Here is a 7,672-nt window from a genome sequence, read left to right on the forward strand (position 1 = left end):
ACATTTTACTCATCTCTATAGAATAAAAAAAATACAAGGTTCCATTTCCTCCTACAAGGACCTGGGGAACTCACTTATAAATGTTTTTTGGTCTTACTTAGGTCACTTGCATCAGTTATGCTAATAACTGCACAAAACTTACCAAGTGGCTAATCAAATCATTCTTATGCACGAAAGCCAAATGGACAAGAAAATATACCTTTGAGTTGCTACTTAAAATATAGGCTGAGTTGATACTTAAAATCTTTTTTCTTAATAAATGAATGTATCATTATCCTGAAAATATATATATTGCCAGTTGCAAAGTGCAAAGTTAAAATCATGAGTGAAGGCAAAAGCAGTGAATCTATGTCAAGTGAACAACATATATATGTATTCCCATTATTGAGAAAATATAATTTCTAATTATGTTAATTATTTATCCCTCTTAATTTAATTCAATGTACAGTTACTCAAATTTTTACTTGTTTTTGCCAGAAAACACAAAGGGTCAGTTGTGTGTGGCCACAGAATTCTGATAACTATATATCTCCATGTCAAAAATCCATGATTAAGTAATATACATAAAATCTCACCATAACTTTTTGCAGTGACTATGTTGGATTCCAATCACCAAAAATTTTCTTTAGGATCATAATTTTTTGGGACAGATCATTTATATTGACTACCATTTACGAAGATGATGGGAGTAGAAAAAGTACTTGTTTGAAATGAAGGTGTTGCATGGATTCTGAATTTATCTGGTATTTGATTCCATTCCATTCTAATCTATGCATTACTATGTCATTTATTGCTATGGTAACTGGATACTTATTTTAAAAATCATGTCAAAATATGAGTGGGGAAATGTGCAATATTTAACTGAATATAAACTCATAAACTCTTTTATGGTAGGAAACATTTTAATGATAAATGAATATTTAAGCAAATGTCTATATCCTGATATAATAAAACTAATATACTTAAATTAGTGATTGCTCAAGCCAGCCCTGATGGCCTGGCCTAGTGGTTAAAGTTCAGCACTCTCACTGCTTTGGTGGCCCAGGTTCATTTCCTGGTCACAGAACCACACCACCAGTCTGTCAGTTGCCACGCTGTGGCGGTAGCTCACACAGAAGAACTAGAGCTTACAACTAGGATATACAAACATATACAGGGGCTTTGGGGAGGAATAATAAATAAATAAATTAGTGATTGCTATTTCATCCCCCATTCATAGAATATAAACATTGCTCTAGTTTTTAATATAACATTAGTTATTTTTTTCTGATTTTAAAAAGTAATATTTGCCACTTATGAAAAAAACTTGGAACCTGTCATAACTTAAAGGGAAATTTTCACAATGTCTGGAGCCCCTGATGTCCTGCAAATGAAGGAAGAGTATGTCTTCAGATTCATTGCAACAAGAACCCACTTAGGTGACACCAACCTTGACTTTCAAATGAAACCGTACATCTACAAAAGGAAAAGTGATGGTATCTGCATCATAAATCTGAAGAGACTTGGGGAGAAGCTTCTGCTGGGAGCTTGTGCCATTGTTGCCACTGAAAACCCAGCTGATGTCTGTGTCATATCCTCCAGAAATCCTGGCCAGCACACTGTGCTGAAGCTTGCTGCTGCTGCCACTGGAGCCACTCCTATTGTTGGCAGCTTCACTCCTGGAACCTTCACTAACCAGATCCAGGCAGCTGCAACTTCCTGTGGTTACTGGTCCCAGAGATGACCGCTAGCCTCTCACAGAAGCATCTTATGTTAACCTTCCTACCATCACTGTGTGAACACAGACTCTCTTCTGCACTATGTGGACATTACCATCCTGTGCCACAGCAAGGGAGCTCACTCAGCAGGTCCAGTGTGGTGGGTGCTGGTTTGGGAAGTTCTGCGCATGTGTGACACCATCTCCAGTGAACACCTATGCAAGGTCATGCCTGACCTCTGCTTCTACAGAGATCCTCAAGAGGTTGAAAAGGAAGAGCAAGCCGCTGCTAAAAGGGCCACATTGTAGTTGATTCCGACTCCTAGCGACCACATGAACAGCAGAGCAGAATCTACCTGGTCTTTTTGCACCATTCTTTCACCTTCTGGCACTATATCAGACAACGCCCCACAGCTATTCATAGGTTTTCATGGCCAATTTTTTTGGAAATGAGTGGCATCCTTCTTCCTAGTCTGTCTTAGTCTAGAAGCTCCACTGAAACCCATCCACCATGGATGACTCTACTGGTATTTGAAATACTGGTGGCATAGCTTTCAGCATCACAGCAGCATGCAACCCCCACAGGATGACAACTGATAGACGGGTGATCTGGTTCCCTGACCGCGAAACAAAACCAGGCCACAGCGGTAAGAGTGCCAAATCTTAACCACTAGACCACCAAAAGGCCATGACCAAGGAGGAATTTCAGGGTGAATGGACTGCTCCAGCTGCTGAGTATACTGCTTCTTAACCTGGAGTTGCAGGTTGGTCTGAAGGTGTGCAGGTGCCCTCTTCACCTAGCTGGCAGTTCCCTGCTGAAGACTAGAGCAGAACGCTCAGCCCGTCACTGATGACTGGTCTGCAGCTCCCACTGCTCAGGCCGCTGAGTGGATAGAAACAACCACTAAGTGGTCTTATACTGTATTTCCACACTCTTAAACAGAAAATAAAAATAAAGGTGATGGAAAATAGTTCCTAAAAAAAAAAAAAACTTGGAACATACAGAATACATAAGGAAGAAAAAAGTACCCATATTTCCCATGTACAAGGATAACTCTTGCCATGATTTTGAGGTATTTTCTTCTAGCTTTAATAAATGGATAGATTTATTCATTTAGATTTATTTATTAGATGTGGAGAGCCTTCTGAAGGAATGACAAAGAAGGGGATATGAAGAAAGTATGGTTGAGTAAAGAGAGAATAAAATCAGATTTTTATTCATTTATTTCATTGGAGAAAGATTCTAAGAGGGGGTATCAGGAGAACTATTGACTGCAGCTAACCAATGCCTGACTAACAGTAACTCTTGTATTAGGAATTAATTTTTGCCCATATCAAGGATACTCTGGTAGTCAGTAAAGTATTCATGCTACTACTCAATGATATTATTATCAAGGACATTTATATATTACCACTCCAATATCCTTAATGTGTCTGCTTCTCACCTCATGCTGCCACTGTGGCTGCTGAAGCCCCTAACTACTTACTACTTGTCTGGTTCAAGGCAAAGAGGAAATAGAAAGAACAGGAGCCGATGACGTCTTTCCCTTTTTTCAGGAAAGCAAAAGTTTTCCATAAAGCTCTCCTAAAAGACTTCCGCTTTAATTCTGCTGAATCAAGTTAAATTTATATTTATGTCTTTTTAGTAGCAACCAATCATTACTGACCAATATTCTGTCTCCTTTACTAATGAGGGCTAAGAAAATGAGTATTAAGTTTAGGGATTTTTTTCCAGTCGCTCTAGGGAAAATGGACAAGGGAGAAAAGAGTTTGGAATTGTATTAGTGTGCTAAGGCTGCCATATCCAAGTACGACAGACTGGGTAGCTTAAACAGCAGAAATTTATTGTCTCAGTTCTGGAGGCTAGAAGTCCAAAATCAATGTGTCCACAGGGTTGGTTCCTTCTGAGAGCTGTGAGGGAAGGATCTGTTCCAGGCCTCTTTCCTTGACTTGTAGATGGCCATCTTTTATCTATGTCTCTTCACATCATCTCCCCTTTATGCTTATCTCTGTGTCCCTTTTTTATAAGGACATCAGTTACATTGGATTAGGGCTCACCCTAATGACCTCACTTTAGCTTCATTACCTCTGCAAAGAATTTATCTCCAAACAAGACCACATTATGAGGTACTAGGGGTTAGGACTTCAACATATGAATTTTGAAGGGGATACAATTCAACCCTTCAGCCCCTAAAAGGAATGGTTTATGTGGAATATGTAGGTTTAGTATAGCTCTCTGCTTATGGAGACCACAGGCCCAGAAATGACTGACCTGTCCACACTCTTCCCTTATTCTCAGAGCATGCACGGTGATGGACAATTGGGGACAAAAAGCTGAGGTGGCCAAGCCCATGAATTCAAAGCTGAATCTGCCCTTCAGGGCCCTACCTCAGAGTGACATCCAATCTCAGTGTGTACTAGTTCCACGGGTCTTCGTGGGATACCTTGGGACAGCTGGTGGGATTGCTTCTTTAATGACCCAAAGAATACCTAATGAGAAGAATTCAATAATTAATTGTAAATGCCTCATTTGAATACTTACTGATCAAGAAAATCATGTTCAATATCCTAATGTGCCTATTATGTGTTTTGAGTATTGTCCAAAAGGGAATGCTGTGGTTATTGGAGGTTGAGATAAGAAATTAAATTGGCAAATCTTTTTGAAATACAGGAAATCTTCTCTGTGCCTAAAAAGTAAAGAACATCTTCATTCTCTAAAGACAAACAGCTGGCACTGAGTGATGGTGCAGGGCTTAAGTAATATATATTTTTATATAATCATTTATATATGATAATAAGTTTATATTCTACATTGTACTTATTTTTAGGAGACTTAGTCTCTATATCAAGTAAATTAAATATTGCTATACAGAGGGAATCAGGACCATAAGTTTTGAAAATAATTTATTGAGATGAAATTCACATAACATAAAATTGACTGTTTTAAAGTGAACAATTCCATGGCATTTAGTATATTCACGATGTTGTGCAACTACTACCTCTATCTAGTTCCAAAACATTTTCATCACTCCAAAGTAAAACCCTTTGTCCAGCCCCCAGCAATCACTAATCTGTGTTCTATCTCTATCAGTTTATTCTGAATATTTCAGTTTATTCTGAATATTTCATGTAATGGCATCACATGATATGTGACCATTGGTGTTTGGTTTCTTTCATTTAGCATAATGTGTCTGAGGTTCGTCCACGAATGGCGTTTCGGCTGTTTCCACCTTTTTATAATTGTGAAAAGTGCTGCTAAAAACATGCATGTACATGTACTTGTTTGAGTACCATTTTTCACTTCTTTTGGGTATATACCTAAGAATAGAATTGTGAAATCATATGATAATTCTATGTTTAACTTGTTCAGGAATTGCCAAACAGTTTTCCACAGTGGCTGAACATTTTACATTCCCATCAGCAATGTAAGAGGGTTCCAGTTTGTCGACATTCTTGCCAACACTTCTAGTTATCTCTTATTATTATTATTATCATAATCGTTATTATTATTGTCATTATTATTATTGCCATCCTAGTGAATGAGAAGTGATACCTCATTGTGGTTTTGATTTGCATTTCCCTGAGGACTGATGATGTTGAGCATCTTTTCATGTGCTTGTTGGCCATTTGTATTCTTCTTTGAGAAATGCCTATTCAAGTCCTTTGCCTGTTTTTTAAATGGGTTGTTTAAACAAAATTTTTTTGTTGAGTTGTAATGGTTCTTTATATATTCTAGAAACTGGACCCTTATCAGATATATAATTTGCAAATATTTTCTCCCATTCCACAGGTTGTACTTTCACTTTTTTGATAAAGTTCTTTGATGCACAAAAGTTTCTAATTTTTATGAAATCCAATTTATTTCTTTTTTCTTTTGTTGCTTATGCTTTTGGTGTGTATTTTTTAATAATACACACTCATATAGACACACACATACACACACACACTAATGCTAAACAGGCAGTTATTCCATATCCATGGGATAATTTTTCAGAGTATCAGGATGCATGTTCATGAAAGTATTATAAGTTTTTTATTTTGCTTAAATGTACATGGTCTTCATTAAGTGAACAAAATATATACCATTGTTGCTTTGATCACATATTTCTCATCAAAATGAAATGAAGATAGAAGCATATGTATCATCTTTTCTGAGGTACATAATAACAGGAAACGTAAGCTTCTCTCATTCATTCACTCATCAAATATTTTTTATATTTTATATATAATATAAAATATAGGTATATTATATACCTATAATATACTGTTTTAGACAATGGAGACATACTAATGAAAAAATAAATAGTTTTCTGCCTTCATTGGGCTTACGTTCTGGTGTGTAAAAGTAAATAAATAAATAAATTCAGGTAGTAATGAATACTATAAAAAGTAAAAAAGCAGACTATTGACTTAACTTGTAAACTATTTTAACTAGTAGGAAGGTCTACCTAAGATGTGACAATTAACTGAAACCTGAATTAAAATTAAGGAGGAAATGCTAGGAGGAAAACATTCTAGGCTGAGAAATCACAAATGCAAAGGCCTTGAAGTATAAATGAACACTGAATTTTCCAGAGATGGAAAAAAGGCCACTATGGGTCATGGAGAACATAATGTTTATCCTGGAGTAAGGCAGTACTAGACGTAGTGTATCTAAAGCAAATTTCTGTTGTTGGTCACTTGATTTATTCAATAACCATGAACTGGAAATGAAGCTGGGCATTAAACACTATGATACTTATCCAGAGTTAGTTAAGGAGAAAAATTGGGAGAGGGGATGGATCAGAGTAGGGAGATGTAAAAATAAAAAAGACACTACCTTTATCTACATGGAACTATAGTCTGCTATGATATTGTTAAAAACATATCCAGCCATAGTACAAGGCAAAGGAAAGTTCAAGTAATTATGAAAGGTTGAACCAAGGAAGCTTCTTAATCTTGTATTTGAAGCATAAGTAGGATTTCTACAGTTGTGGAAAAACTTTTAAATCAAAGGGAAACAAATGCCCAGAGACATGAATGAATAAGGCATGTTTGGGAAATGGAGTAGTGCATTGTAGATCAGAAAGGATGCAGAAAAATTTGTAGGATATAAAGACAATGGCATTAAAGCTGGAACCTACAGACATCTGTCCCTTCTACACTAGAACCAAGTATCTCAAGGAGGATGGAGCAAATTCTATCACCACTCTATCTTCATTTAGAACCTTAGCAGAAACTATATGTGCTCTGTCAGTACAATGAGGAAACGGTTGCAGATAGCTTTATAATGATGACTCTATTTAAAATTTGATATAAAATATTCTTCAGCAACAGTAAGAAAATAAATATATATGCTAGATGTTATGGGCTGAATTGTCTTCTCTCCCAAATTCCTATGTGAAAGTCCTAACCCCTAGTACCTCAGAGTGTGACGTAGTGATAGGGTCCTTAAAGACGTGATTAAGGTAAATGAGGTCATATGTGTGGGCCCTAAATCAATCTGACTTGGGGTTGTATAAGAAGAGGAAATTAGGGGACCGGCCCCATGGCCTAGTGGTTAAGTTTGGCACACTCCGCTCTGGCAACCCAGGTTTAGTTCCTGGGTGCAGACCTATACCATTGGTCAGTGGCCATGCTGTGGCGGCAGCTCACATATAAAATAGAGGAAGATTGGCACAGATGTTAGCTCAGGGTGAATCTTCCTCCAGCAAAAAGAGGAAGATTGGCAATGGATGTTAGGTCAGGGCAAATCTTCCTCAGCACAAAAAAAAAAAAAAAAAGAAGAGGACATCAGCCCATAGACACACGCAGAGGAAAGACAATGTGAAGACACAGGGGCAAGACAGCCATCTACACTTCAAAAAGAAAGGCCTCGGAAGAAACTAACCCTGCCTACACCTTGATGTCCGACTTGTAGCCTCCAAATTGTGAGAAAATAAATTTCTGTCATTTAAGCCATTCAGTCTGTGGCACTTTGTTATGACAGTCCTAGCA

The 7,672-nt window shown here is 37.3% G+C and overlaps 1 pseudogene; it reads left to right on the top strand.

The window, feature by feature from the left end:
- The first annotated feature begins 1,342 nt into the window (after positions 1 to 1,342).
- Positions 1,343 to 2,635, top strand: LOC101392752 (small ribosomal subunit protein uS2 pseudogene; annotated as a pseudogene).
- The last annotated feature ends 5,037 nt before the right edge of the window (positions 2,636 to 7,672 follow it).

Source organism: Ceratotherium simum, chromosome 5 (genome assembly GCF_057802395.1).
Source record: "Ceratotherium simum simum isolate JZ-2026a chromosome 5, ASM5780239v1, whole genome shotgun sequence".
NCBI lineage: Eukaryota > Metazoa > Chordata > Mammalia > Perissodactyla > Rhinocerotidae > Ceratotherium > Ceratotherium simum.